General features: G+C 34.1%; 1 protein-coding gene across 3 annotated transcripts in view; it reads left to right on the top strand.

Annotated features, from left to right (window-relative positions):
* The window catches only part of LOC142337277 (uncharacterized), a 91,908-nt gene continuing 76,460 nt past the window's right edge, over window positions 1–15,448 (top strand). The window contains exons 1-2 of one of the 3 annotated variants that reach the window (XM_075386457.1): window positions 1–135; window positions 4,108–4,342. The gene's annotated coding sequence lies outside the window, so the exon portion shown is untranslated. Of the gene's footprint in view, window positions 136–401; window positions 507–1,748; window positions 2,109–4,107; window positions 4,343–15,448 lie in introns of those variants that run through there. The other 2 variants (XM_075386458.1, XM_075386454.1) reach the window with 2 other exon arrangements.

Raw genomic sequence — 15,448 nt, 5'->3', positions numbered from 1 at the left:
AAATGACATAAAAGTCATCACATTTCATCGCTTTCTCTTTCATTTTTGATGACTCTTAAATACAAATAATGCCAAAAAGTAAGTTAGAAGCCGGCTATTTCTGTGATAGCTTTTTGCAAGTACTGAGCGGCAAAAGTAAGTTAGCACACTCTATTTTTACGAAGTAAAAATTCAATTTTTAAGGAACTTTTACTCCAATTTGAAATCATATTTTGGAATAAAATTTTACACCATTGATCCCCTACAATAGTCCTCTCGTCTATCTATGAAACTCAGATGAAACATAACGTTCACTTACCATAAATCAAAATTTTAAGATGATCGACTCCATCCATATTTTACTGTAAAAAGAAAGTTGATACAAGATCACAGTTCATTCACATCTTTTTTTCTCTCTAACGTTTAACATTTATCAATAGTTGAACGAACCCACAAACATATCATATCACATTATTTTTTACTTTGAAACTTGGTGGAAATTCCCAAAGTTTACATTAGGACTTCTGGTACGTGAACGTTGTTTTATCTGAATTTGATAAGTAGGCGAAAAGGCTGGTGTAGGGAGTCAATGGTGTAAAAATTGTTTGCTAAATTTGATTTAAATTTAAAGCAATATTGCCCCAAAAATTGAATTTTAACTTTGTAAAACTTTACAACAGTGTGTCCCTAAATCGAACCTGTAACTCGATCTATCTAGTTGACAAAAAAACATCAAATCCAGTTTTACATGATAAAACTGATAGAATGCTTTTTTGAGCCTCATTTAGTCAGGAAAGAATGTGCTTTTCCGTTTGGTTTTCATATCAATGAACCCATAATCATACCTATTTTTATAACTATAAATTAGAAAAACTGCCCCGTCTACTCACGGAGAGAAGTCAAATAGAGTTTTTCTGCAAGAAACAAGGAACATGAATTAAAATTGATCAAGCGACATCATTCTGAGGGGTTTATGTCAATGTGAATTTATCGGCTTAATAATCAATCAGAACAAATATCACGTGCAACTCAACTTATTGGTTCTTGAGGATAACTAGCAAAACCCTGTGTGAATTCTGGCTGAATGTAAACCTAACGGTTTTTTTTTATAAACTTATTGCCATAATTTTCGTGATAATTATGCGTCCTTTTCTAAGAAAATCAAGCAGAACAGCAAATTCGTTTTTGGTTAAAATTGACCCAAAAATAGACAGTTTATCATGTAAATTTGCGATTTGAAAAATTAATTTTTGTCAACGAGTTTAACTTTAAATTTTAAAAAAACAACATTGGCTTACTTATATCACTTGATAAGCTTCATTACGTTATCTTATTAAAAAGGAAATTGTTTAAATGTGTGAAAAATATTCACGTTTTTTCCACATTTTATGTTGTCAAGTGAGTTTTCAAGCGCGTTTTCTAAGTGTTTTAAACGGTCCTTGGCAAATTTTCACAACTTTTTAGTTGAAAACTTTTGCCTTATGTCTAAAAAAGTTTCTTCAGCCTAATTAGCCTAATCGGGGTAATCGAGTTTTTAACTTATATCACATTCCCCTCTTTTGCTTGTTCGGATTTTGTCCTAATGTCCAACCAACTAATTATTATTTCACGCTAAAGTTTTATGAAATTGGGTTTGAAAATTGGCAAATTAAACTTTGCGAGATAACGTTACGGGATCACTGGTGCAATTTTTTAATCAAAACAATGCTTTATCGCCGCAAATTGGACAACCTTATGATTTTCAAAACTTTTTGACGTTTCTAAAATTATTTACAAAATTCTTTGTTGTTCGCAGTTGGAAATTGTTTGATATTTACAATGGAAATGCTTAAATGGCGTCATTTTGCAAAATCGGGCACCTTTAAGCAATTTTGCTTTTGGAACCGCTATTATCAATGATTTCATCGAAATTGTTTTTGATTTTGTTGGCCTTCTCAACTAGATTTTACATTCAAGTAAAACTTATGGATGTGAACTTCCTTTCGCCGTTCAATACATACAACAACGAACCCTACTGTCTGTCAAAGCATAATATGCTAGGCTAAAGAACCGCGGAGGACTATAGCTTATTATTGTTTGTATTGTGACACAAAATGACTGAGTTTGAGGACCCGAATAACACTACTCAAGTCGAGATACATTTCTGATATCAAATCAACTTTTGAGAGAATTCAACTACACAAAACGTCAAAAGTAAGTTATCACACCCTAGTTTTACGAAATATAATTTCGTTTTAACGCAATACAATGAAAACTTTAAAATTTTGCTTCGTAAAATTATGGGGTGTTAACTTACTTTTGACATTCAGTATAAATTACAAATTTCCAAGAGCTTAAATCCTAATTAACTGATTAACTTTCGTGACAGCAAGGATTAGGGATGGGAATGAGCTTTACGGGCGGGGGGGGGGGGTTAGCGTTATGCCTTTTTCCTTCTTGAGTTCGCGTTATGCCTTTTTTCCTTCTTGAGTTCGTTTCAAAACAAAGTAAATGGAAAAACATTAGAATTTAAGATTCTGGATCTAAATATAAAACACGGAGTAAGACCAAAATAGAAACAAACAAAAATTAAAATAGTGAGCCATTTTATCCATTGTTTTTCAGCAACTTTTCAACAGCACATTTCTTTCTCTCAAAAAATGTATCAATTAATCATCATTTCAAACAGGATTTTTCGGAACTTGGGTTTGCATCCGTGCATCCCTCAAATTTTTAATTGCTCTCAAACAAAGTTTGTAGCAATTATATTAGTCCTGCTGGTATTTTTCAAGCGATTTTTCGCTTGACCGATTTTTCGCTTGACTCATTTGCACTTTCGTCCTCAAAAAAAGGATAACAGGTAGCACCCAGTGTGCCTTATGTTCTCGTAGAGCCATTCAGCTCACTAGTCTCTAAGTATGCGATTCACAGAAACTATTTTGGAGACATGTTATGGTGTGAAGGGCGGTTTTTAGAGGTTGACCCAACCTTGCACTTCAGCCCCTCTCACTTCCCCCCCCCAATCTCCAGCCCTGCACATCGTTTGAGAGCAGTTCACCCGACGTTATTCGGTTATTTTTAATTGCTCTAAAACAAAATTCAAATTCAAATTCATTCCACTCAAAGTTGCTGAGTTTTTTTACATGATTGCTCACGGATAATATAAGTTTCAATTTAAAACATCAAAGATACCCAGGTTTAGACCTCAACTTATGAAAAGATTTTATAATTCTATTAGGAGGGTCCAGTATTAGCTATAAATACACGGTTCAACTCATAATTTAAGTCAAGGTAAAGTCTTTTCATGGGTCGAGATAAGGTCTTTTATTAGCAAATTGAGGTCGAGCAAGAGTCAAGGATCGCATTTTGTGGATCAATAACAGTTAATTTTTCTATAATTCTTTTTGTAGATGTGTAACACTTACTAGCAACACCAAAAGAGCGTTGTAACAGGCAGTCCACCTTCAGAAAACAGGTGGAATTTCGCCAAAAGATGTTAAGAAATATTGAATTCTTATGATAAATTAATTTTTGCAATCAACCAACATTGCGAATTTTTTCGGCTGAATTCAACTAGTTAACAAAGCTCTAACAATCGAAATTTCGTCAGCAATGAGTTTAGTGTGTTATGATTTAGTTCATTTGATTCTAAAATTTGTTTTTTTTCTAATATATTTATAATAGCATAGTTGGTTTTTCGACTAAGTATGAGAAACATTGAAAAATTTGAACGATAAAACCGTTATAAGCAGGAGCCTTTGACAACGTTATAAGGAGGAGCCAATTTTCAGTCCAAATGTAAAATTTTTGGGTCCAGCATAAACTTTTTAGGTCGAGGCTAAGTCGAGCATCAAAAATTTTGGTCGAGCCAAAGTCTAGCTGAACGATTAGGTCCAGCTAAAAGATTTTCATTGGCTGTTTGGGTCCAGCATGGTCTTTTCATACCACTTTTTGGTCGAGCATGGCCTTTTCAAAAGTCGACGCCTAAACCTGGATAGTACCTGTAAACTTATATTAGTTTTTGAATAATAAAATTCAACCCAGGGTTATAAACGTTAATTTACGTGATCCAGAAAAACTTCCTCTTTTAACTTTTTTAAGTCGATGCAATAAGTTCACGCTACTAAATACCCAAGTTTTCTCGACTAGGGTATTATCCTTAACCGCGATGACAACGATAACCGATCATATCTGGCTTCTCTTCTGGTCACTCTGGCTGTTCTGTTTGTGGCATGCACTGCCCTTGGACTGTATGTCTATATCACAAAGAAGAGAAAGTTAACTCCTGCAGAGATGATTGCGAAAAAACAACAGAGCACAATGGAAGAGAAGGGAGAGAAAAAAGATGGAACCAGTGACGCTAAAAGTGAAGAAAAACTACCAGGTGAGGAATGTAGGATCTTTTCCGTTTGTGCATTACTGTTCAGATGCCGGCAAAGTTGGTAATCAAGTGTCTATGATGAAAATAAAAAGTTTTGTGTCATTAACCCTGTGTTCATTAACCCGGTGTTCCACCTTCAGTTAACATTGAAAGCGTGATGCTGGCGGTTTTGGATTTCGGACGTCGGTTTTCGGACGTCAGAACAGAGATAATCAGCTTGATTCACTGACGCCAGTTTTGGCGGTGTTTCAAAAAAGACACTAGCAAGCAAGTTTTTTTGCACGATATGCATAGGAACCTTTTACTCACTGTTGTTTCTTGGCAACAGTTCAGATGTATCGTGAGATTTCGTTACGAATGTTCTGATACCGAGAAAAAGTCATCCATTTTCTAATCATTGAATTACTTCTATAAAATCAACATTATGACTTGTGATGGCGCATCAAAGTTTTCAATTTTTATTGCACCTGACTGCTGGCAAACACCAGGTTTATTAAGACCACCTGGTTTAATTTACGAAATTCAATGCGCTTAAAGTGGCCCAACTCAACACCCGTTTGTGGGTACAAAATCGGCATATCATTTGGACCCTAATAATATATACAAAAGCGCAATTATCAGTTAGCACAGGTAGCTAAAAGTCCAACTTGTGGCGTTTGGGTAAACCAACTTCTTTAGTAACCGTTTCGAGAAAAATTTCAATGTCTAGTTACTCTCGAGTTTGTAGCAATTATGTTAGTTCTGTTGGTTTTTTATGCACCTTATATTACTACCAATTTTTCTAACGACACTTTCTTTGTCTGATCATTGGAGTATTTTAACTTGAAAAGTGAATGGACCGGTAAAATTCGGCGGCCATTAATTGCTGAGCAGTTCTCTCTTAAATTTTTACTGACATCTTGGCGTCAAATAGCCGAAGGCATAAAAAAACGGGGTGAGAGGTAGTTTTCATTAAAAATACAAAATTAATTGTTTTTTTTATATGAGAAAGTATACTCACTTGCTGATTTACATCTTTGTTGTCGGGAAAACAATGCTAATTTCACATTTCACGTGCAGTTTATACAGATGTTTTCCCGAATATTCCGTTTTTACATGTGAATTGATAACACTTGATGTTGACATTTGATTGATACCTATGTTAAAATGCTAGTAAATATCACATGACACCGAAAGTCATATTTATGTAATGTAAAAGGGCGGTAATAAATGGGTAAATAATTCGACCACGATTTGTGCCTATTGCCACTGTTTTCACACATCAACTCTAATTGAATTGAATTATTTGACTACACGATTTGTATCTGCTTTCCCATTTACCGATAAGTTATGGGCCAAGAGCTTTTATGAGAAAAGTAATCAGCCCACCCTAAAGATGAAACTATGCTGCTTTGTTTCTGCACCGCATTTGAGGATTGCTGACGTCAATTGGAGAACGAACGAGGGAGCAAGGAGAAACAAGACCTGTGTTCAAGCAGTTGCCAAGAGTCAAAAGGGAAGCAAGTGGGACTGAAGCTCCAGTGTGCTCTAACTACGTTGAGAACGAGTTTGTGTAGCTGAACTGGAGGACTCCTGTTGGTGGAGAACCAGCTTGTGTATCTGATTGGAAACACTGTTTGTGTGGAGGAGATTGTGCAGCTGATTAGAAGACTCTGTTTTTGGAGAGGGAGCATCTGTAGCTGATTGTGGACTCTGTTTTTTTGGAGGAGATTGTGTAGTTGATTAGTGGACTCTGTTTTTGGAGAGGGAGCATCTGTTGCTGATTGAGGACTCGGTTTGTGTTGACAAGATTGTGTATCTGATAAGAGGACTCTGTTTGTGGAGAGGGAGCATCTGTTGCTGATTGTGGAATCTGTTTGTGTTGACGAGATTGTGTAGCTGATAAGAGGACTCTGTTTGTGGAGAGGGAGCATCTGTTGCTGATTGTGGACTCTGTTTGTGTGTAGGAGATTGTGTAAGCAATTAGAGGACTCTGTTTGTGGAAAAAGAGCATCTGTAGCTGATTGTGGAATCTGTTTGTGTTGACGAGATTGTGTAGCTGATAAGAGGACTCTGTTTGTGGAGAGGGAGCAACTGTTGCTGATTGTGGACTCTGTTTGTGTGTAGCAGACTGTGTAAGCAATTAGAGGACTCTGTTTGTGGAAAGAGAGCATCTGTAGCTAATTGTGGACTCTGTTTTGTGCTGGAATTTGTGTAGCCGATTAAAGGTTTTTGTTTGTAGAGAGAGAGCTTTTTCAGCCAATTGGTGGACTCTGTTTGTGTTGCGAAGCTTGTGTAGCTGACTGGATGACTCTGATTGTGGACACGGAGATTGTGTAGCTGTTTGTGTGGCTTTATTTGTGAAAACTTGTGGGTGTGTTTTGTGTTGAAGTAGATGTTTGTGTAGCAGAGTTTTCTACGAAGATTTCTCTGGATTACTTAGTATTGCTGAGAACAGCTTTAAAAAAAACGTTTTCATGACCCTCATTTCTCATTGTGCTATCCTCACTGTGGTCATAGTGCTATTTTGTTGCATTGTCAATGTGCTAAAAGATTTTTCTGGCTAACACAACGACACACCGATTCGTCGCTTAAAAACGAGGCAACCATCAAGCAAAACATTTATTGAAACGCTAAAAAAACTTCTAGGAGTTTTGCTCTACGTCCGAATAATTTTCAGCCATAGCAAAAGAGCAAATTCTTACGGAGAATAGTACTAGCTTTTGAGTAAACCACAGTAACACAGGGTACATAGGCTTACCTAATAAAGAGTTATAACTAGAGAAAAGGGCAAAAACTATAAAAAAATCAAAACAAACAGACAGGTACAAATTGAGTTCAGGGATGAGTTCAAACTCAGAAAGAGCAATTTTTAGTGGGCCTGAGGATAATTTTGTATATTTTGCGGAACAGTTTGAAGCTCGTATGCACTCGTTGAAATGAGGAGAAGTCATAACTGACGATGCCACACATGAAGATTATATGCTTATTTTCAGGAATGACTCATCTGAGGAACAAGGAGCACCAGCTGTGAATAAAGGAAGGGAAGTACTAGAAAAGAAAAAAATTACATTATGGTACCAACTTTTTCAAGCGCTAGATAAAAAGTCAGTTCTGTTTCTGAGACCACATAAAAAAGATGGTAATAAAGCTTGGGATATACTTGCAAAATTTGTTGAGAGACGCAATTACTTAAACTAATATCAGAATTAACCAGCCTTAAGAAGAACTTGAATGAAAACACAGTAGACTAATTATTAAGAGAAGACGATATGAGTTACACTGGTGAACGAAGGCGTGAGCGAGAAAATGTTCATTTCAATAATTATGAAGGGAAAAACTAAACCACCGCACTTGTTATAATTTAGTAACGAAGAGAATGGTTTAGAAGAAATTATGCTGGACCTTATCAAATTTGATAATGAAAAAGTAAAGAAAAATAAAGAACGAAAAGGCTTCAATTGTTAAATGTTCGGACACATAGCTACGGATTGTCGACTTAAGAAGGCAAATACAGAACAAACAAGGGGGCAACCAATAAAGTATTTCAAACGTGGTGAGCAGGGTCACATCTCCGATTTTTTTAAGAAACAGAAACCAGAAAAAATTTTGTAAGCCAGAGCAGAAAGATTAGTCAAAAAATTCAATCGGGGTCTCAGAGTTCAGTTGAAGAACTAAAAACTGAGTACGAAGAGTTATTTTCATTATTTCAAACCACAAGTAATAATCATTCCTGTGAACTAGTTTTAGACTCTGGAGCAACAAGTCATGTGATAAAAGAACAAAATTTTTTATTGAGATTGGCAAACAACATACAGCGACAAAAACTAACGCAAATAGTAGCAAAAAATCATTTGAAATACGGGGACAATTAAGATAAGAACAGAGTTTTCAAAATGGTGTGAGCGGAAATTAAGATTGTCTCAGTGTCGAAACAGCTGATAAAGAAGTATTGTTCGGTAAGGACTAAGAGATAAGAACTAAAAACCGAACATTTTTCCTATTTGAGGAACATGACAATCTTCTCCTCTGGAAAACATTAAATTCAACAGGTACATAAAATTGTAACTTAGTCAGTGGAGACCGGTAGAGTTTATGGCACACACGTCTAGGACACAATAATATTGGAGATTTTTTGAAATTAAAGGATCATGCTTTAGGAGTTAGAATAAGTGAACATGACATAAAGAATTGTGAAACATGTCAATTGAATAGGTCAAAGAAGCTCCCCGTTCCAAAAAATTTCGATACAAGAGCCAAGGATGTCTTAGAAACAGTCCATACTGATATATTGGGGCTAATTAATCCAGAAGATGTAGAAGGCCACCGTTACGCAATCGGCTTCGTAGACAGCTTTAGCGGGTTTCAGAAAATGTACTTCCTAAAGACAAGGGATGATGCAATAGAAAAAATCCGGCAAATCTTTTGAAGATATAGGAAAACCAGGAAAGTTAGTGTGCGTTGTTGCGGGCGAATTTAATTTGAACACAATTAAGCAATTATGTATAAAGCAAATCGTAAGACTAGAGCTTTCAGCACCCTATACACTTGAAGAAAATGGTGAAGTTGAACGTAATTGGGGAATAAAAACACGGGGATGGCGAGATGCCTAATAGAGCAATTAGGACTCGATAGGACATACTCGCCTTATGCAATACACATGTCAACTGACGTTAAAAACTTTTGTTACAATTCGGGGATCAAAAGAACACCATTCGAAGAAATGTTTAGACTAAAGCCAGTTTAGAATCAATAAAAATTTTTTGTTGTACTGCCTATAGTCATATTGAGGAATTGTTCCTGGGAAACATAGATCAGACTTCACAAAAATGTAAATTTTTGGGATCATTAGATAACAGCAAAACACATGTTATAGGAGTAAATGATGCAAAGGGCACATTCAATATTAGAAAGTCTAGAAACGTAATTTTCAACAAACAGAAAATTAATAACTCGTTAAGTGCAGGGCAAAAACTAAAAGAGGCTATAACAGGACGCAGATCAGAATCTAGAAGCAATCTTTAAAAATTGATAATAGATCATGATAAATGATGAATCAACAGAAGAAGCATTAAAAAAACAAAAATTGGTGTGAAGCAATGAAAACAAAGTATAATTCATTAGTTGAAAACAACGTCTGGGAACCTGAACCTGTAGGTAATCAAGAAATCAAACCTATTGGTAGCCGTTAACATTTTGATCTGAAGTGCGAGCCTAGCGGAGAAAGAGTGAAATATCAAGCAAGATTAGTAACTAGGGGTTTTTGCCAAGTACCAGGCAGAGACTACAACGAGACCTATTCACCGACAACGCGCCTCTCAACTATCAGGATTCTTTTGAGCTCTGCACTCCGTAGCGGTTCTGAGCTCAAACAAAAGGACATTAAAATTGTTTACTTAAATGCTAACTTTGGTGAGATCTTTATGCAGCAACCTGAGGGTTTTGAAAAATACAATGAGCAAGGAAATCCATTAGTCTGTAAGCTTGAAAAATTAATAACAATCTGGTAGGAATTGAAATCTATTAATAAATTTTCTTGTTGCTTTGTGTTCTGTTCTATCTATTCAAGATGTGTGCCTCTTTATAAAAAGGACAAAGGAAACTTCAAAAACAAAGTTAGTGAGAAGTTCAAAATAAGTAGCTATGGTGACCTTAGTTGGTTCTTAAGCATTAAAATAAAAAAACAGAGAACAAAACAATGCTTAGCCAAGAGGCTTATACAGAAAAACTAATAGAGAGATCTAAAATGAGTGACTTTAGGACATTGGAAAAACCACTAGTTGCTAGTTCAAAGCTTTCAAAACTTGATTCACTAAAAATGTTAAGCAAAGAATATCAAGATATGCATTCTTGCTTGAGATTATAGGGAAATTTTAGGATGTCTAAATGTTTTTAGCGTTGAGTATTAGACCAGATATTGCAAAAACAGCTAATGTTTTGAGTTTGTTTAGTGAAAATCCCGGGAACAAGCTTTGGAACGCCGCAAATGCTTGCCTACGCTACATGAAGGGTAGAAATTCTGAAAACAAAATTGAAAAGAACTGTGATAAGTTTGATCTAAAAGATTTTTTGGGATTTTGATTAGGCTGGTAACTTAGATAGCAGAAAAAGTACGAGTGATTATTGGTTCAAGCTTCACAAAAGTTCAGGAGCAATCAACTGGGCTATTAAGTTACAAAAGTGCATATCAACATCCACAGCTGAAACTGAACCGAATGCAGTAAAGAGGCAAGTAAAGATGTGGTACATTTAGCAAACCTTTTGAAGGAAATAAACATAGATGTCGAACAACCTTTACAAGTGTTTGTAGATAATCAAGCATGTATTGTTTTTCGTAAGAATTCCATGAACCATTGCATGACTAAGCGCTTTGCGTTTTAAGTACTCCATTCGGAATCCAGTCTAGAACAGACTATTAGAGCTGAACTACTTGCCTACCGATCGCATGCCGGCAGATACCCTAACAAAAGCTTTGGAGAGAACAAAAATTCAACTTTTTCGTGATGTTCTCCTGGGTTCAAACAATATAATAGGAGGGCATGTTAAATGTATAACATTAATTGTTTGAATATGAAAACGTACACTCATTTGCTGATTTAAAACTTTGTTGTCGAGAAAACAAAGCTGATTTCACGTGCAGTTTATACTGATGTGTTCCAGATTTATTCCGTATTTTTTACATGTGAATTGATAACACTTGATGTTGACGTTTGATTGATACCTATGTGTTAAAATGCTAGTAAACATCTCAACGAAAGTCATTTGTATATAAGGTAAAAGGGCGGTTATACTGGGTATATAATTAGATCATGATTTGTGCCTATTGCCACTGTTGTCACACATCAATTCTAATTCAATTATTTGACAACACGATTTGTCTCTGCGTTCCCATTAACCGATAGTTTTTAGCCCCAAAATTGCGATCAGCTCTTCCTCTAGGACAACTGCTTGTCCTTTTTGTTTAATTGGGACAATTATACCAATCGAATATTTACCAAGTCTGCAATTTTAAAGATATAGCAGTTCAACTTTTTTTTACTCTGAACATGTTATCGATTTTGCATAGAATTCTAAACGTTCAAGCACTCATTCAAAAACGCAAATTTTTTCTTCATACAATAACCCGGTTGTTTTTCACGCGCAGTTTCATGAACAGTCAAAGCCACGTTATTTTTGGTTCCGACTCGATTTGTGGGGGGGAAGAACTATACACTCAAATGGATTTTTTTGTTTAGACATTTTTGGCCGACCGATATATTCATCGTAGACAAATGTGAAAAGTGTTATTAAAATATTCGTCCAGCGTATAAAATGAAATTTTGAAGCATTTTTCTTATTTCGTTTTTTTTCAAGGAGTTATTGAGCTTTAAACTTTTATATGAACATGTGATATTTGCACGATTTTGTTCACCTTTAGCGTAATTTTTGTTCAAAATGTGGCTTTTCTATAAAAATTTTATATTAAAATTAAATTTCACGCCACAAAAAGAAATTATTTTGTGTTACCAATAAACCGATAAAAAAAGGCTAGTTCCGGTCTCATGAGGATGTTTAGAATATGAAAAACTCGAATTCAGTTTCAGAGCTGTTTTTTTTAGAAAACAATTCCTATTTAAAATAGTTTTTTAGTCACTTAGAGACAAGTCACTTTTCATATCGAGGTTCCGTTTTTGACAAACCTCATTTACAATTAAATGATACTCATTTAACAAAATATTTGTTTTCAAGGATTCGCTCATGTTTTTTTGTCTGAGATTTCAAAATTTTCAATAAATTCTTGTTTTATTTTTTGAGAATTTACTAAATTTTGGGAGCCCTATGGCATAAAATTGCTAACAAAGTTTGCAATCGGCTTCCTAATGTGCATTAGGTAAACCTATATAGAGCTTTGAGTGGACAGCTAATGGCTGTTTTGACATGAAAAAAATTTTGAAAGTTCTTTTTGTAACCTTAACCGATTAACTTATTTTTTCATGAATAGGAAGTTAGTCTCAGCAATGGAAGTTCTCCATTCCTTATGTTGTAAACAAAAATAATCTGGTAACTGCTTTTATATGCTAACTATTGGTTTTATGAATTCGACAGCCCGAGTATTCATACTTTCAAAAAAAAATTCAGATTTTTTATAATTTTGGTTCTTTTTGAAATTTTATTTCATTATCCTAATAATGATAGTTTCCACTGGCTTAGAAAAGACTCTCATTGAATCATAGATAAAGTTTTCAGAGAAAAAATTCTGGTTAAAATGACCTCGAAACTTACTTCCCTCATTTCTGCCTGTTTTTGGTTTTTGCCTGTATTCGTTGTTGTTTTCATAATCATAGGACTTATTGTGACATCTTATTGATGAAAAACATCCTTGTCTTCCCATCGAGGCATAAAGTGGTGTACTTTTTGTCTTTCGTTGAACGCTCTTAATTTTAATGTCTGTTAAGATTATAATATAATTTTTTAGAATATTCTTTGGACATTAACCAATCTTTAACCCTTTTTTCCTGAACTGTAAGTCAATCTCAGTAATGTCAAGAACTTTTTTTTATACTGCAAGTAAAATGAATCTTCTCAGCAGTTTCGTGTTCTTACCAATTTTTTTGTGACTTCGGTGCCACGAGTTTTTATAATACTTTTCTAATATTTTTTCTTGTTTTGGTTCTCTTTGAGATTTTATCACATTACCATAACATTGATAGTTCTCAGGGGCTTAGAGAAGACGCTCATTGGATCATAGAATAAGTTTTCAGAGAAAAGATTAGGGTTTAAATGGCTCCAAACCTTCATCTCGATTTTCTGCCTTTTTTGGTTTTTGCCTATATTTTTTGTTGTTTTCATAATCAAATGACTTAATGTGAAATCTTAATGTTGATTTAGGAATGAAAAAAATCCTTAGCTTCTTGTTGAGGCCTAATTTTGCCTCTGTATTGACTTCCGTTGAGAGCTATTGAATTTCGTGGCTTAAAAAATTTTAATTCTTTGATTACTAAATAATATTAAGCTTATATCCATAACCTGAAAGTCGGTCACAGAAATGACAGGTCTAGACTCGTTTTTAATGCAAGCAAAATCAATCTGGTAAGCTGTTTTATCTGCTAACTATTGCTTTTATAAATTCGATTACACGAATTTTCATAACTTCAGAAAAAATCGGATTTTTTTTGTAATTTTGATTCCTTTTGAAATCTTATTGCATTATCCCAATATTGATAGTTCCCATTGGCTTAGAAAACCTTCAAATGAATGACAGATAAAATGTTCAGAAAACTTATGTTTTAAATGCTTTCGACATTTTTGTGCACTTTTCTTCTAATTTCCTTGTTTTTAACTGCTTGTGTAGTTCCTTTCATCATATGACTTATTGTGATGTCTTATTGATGACTTAGGAATGACAAACATCTTTAGTTTGCTATTGAGTCATATTTTTGCGTATGTATTGACTTCGGTTGAGAGCTATTGAATTTAGTGACTGTTAAGATTTTTAAAATAATTTTAATTTTTTTTATTTTTAACCATTATTAAATTATTTTCATGAACTGTAGGCCAGTCTCAGTAATAACAGTACCCACTTACTTTTTACTGCAACCGAAAACAATCAGGTAAGCTGTTTTATCTGCTATTCATTGCTTTTCTGACTCGAATAACACGAGTTTTCATATTTTCAAAAAAAAATCAGATTTTTTTTTGTAATTTTGGTTCCTGATGAAATCTTATTGCATTATCTCAATAATGATAGTTCCCATTGGCCCAAAGAAAACTCACAATGGCTCATAGATAAAGTTTTCAGACAAATGCGTGTGGTTTAAATGGCTTAGACAGTTTCTTCTTTCACTTTTCTACTGAATATTTGGTGTTGCATGTATTTTTTGTTGTTTTTATATTCATAAGGCTCATTGTGCTGTCCTGTTGATGACTGATGATTGACAAGCATCCTTACCTTCTCATTGAAGCAAAACTTAGCGTATTTTTTGACTTCTGTTGAAAGCTATTGAAATTAATGACGTTGATAAAACGGGTTTCCATTAAAATTTGTTATCTTTGTTCATATGTGTTGATTTTTTGAATTCATATTGTTAAAAAAGAAGAAACCCATTGCTGCTGAAAAAATTTATGAGTTCAGAAAGATTTTTACAGTTTTTCTTTTTGTTTCGGCACTTTTCTTGCTCAATTTTATTTTTGAATTTGCTGTTTTTGATTTTTTTATGATGTAGTCGTAAAATGTTGACTGTTCTCAGAGGCTTTTAATTGAGGATTAAATGCATGATGTTACTCAATGCAGTCAATTTTTGAAAAATAGTATTACAGTCTATGATACTGTTTGTATTCAAAGATTTTTTATACTTTTCAATTTTTGTTTTTTTCGTCAGCTTGTCATTTATTCTCATCATTGAGAGGTTCCATCCAATTCATTGTAATTCAATTTTTTTTTTCAATTGATATCATGTCGTAACTTGTGTTCTGTTTGTTGGACAATACGCGTTTTCATAAAAATTTTGTGAGTTGTCAGTATTTGTGTTTCTTTTTTTCTTCTTTTATAGCACATTCGCTAATTTAATTTTGCTTTTGCTTATTTTGTTGTTTGTTTTTTTTCCTCGTAATCTTTCTAACGGCAAATCTTTTGAGCGCTGTAATGAGGCATGGTATTATGTAATTCAATTTGTAATTGGGATGTGAAACGATTTCTTTAAACTCAAATATCTATTTTTAATTATTTCATCATTAGTTTTAAATTTAAGTCAAAAATGTAGATGAGGTCGGGTCGGAACATTATGAGCGGCCGCACATTAATGAGCATCCTTGTTCATTTTAATATGCCTTTGCCCGTATTTTTAATAGCCTTAAATAAAAACTACCAAGTGTACTTTAATACAAAAATGATTAATACAAATAAAAACATTTCTATAATAAGTCTCAGTAAGTCGAATCTGAATTTGACTCGTAATGATCTACTTCTATCAATTGCAGGGAAAATTAATCATTTTAGATTGAAGATCATTATAGCTCAAAGTTTACGTGAGTTCAAGTCTATTCCTGCTCATGAGTTTTTGTTCATTTTCACTCAATGCTTTTTCACATGAGTACGATTGTGAATCGATTCAAATAAAACTTTGAAGGATTTGAAATTTTTGAAAAAAAAAC

Source organism: Convolutriloba macropyga, chromosome 3 (assembly GCF_964194025.1).
Source record: "Convolutriloba macropyga chromosome 3, txConMacr16.3, whole genome shotgun sequence".
Taxonomy (NCBI): Eukaryota; Metazoa; Xenacoelomorpha; order Acoela; family Convolutidae; genus Convolutriloba; species Convolutriloba macropyga.
Note: the sequence above shows the minus strand (reverse complement) of the source record. Positions and strands in the feature narration are given on the sequence as shown.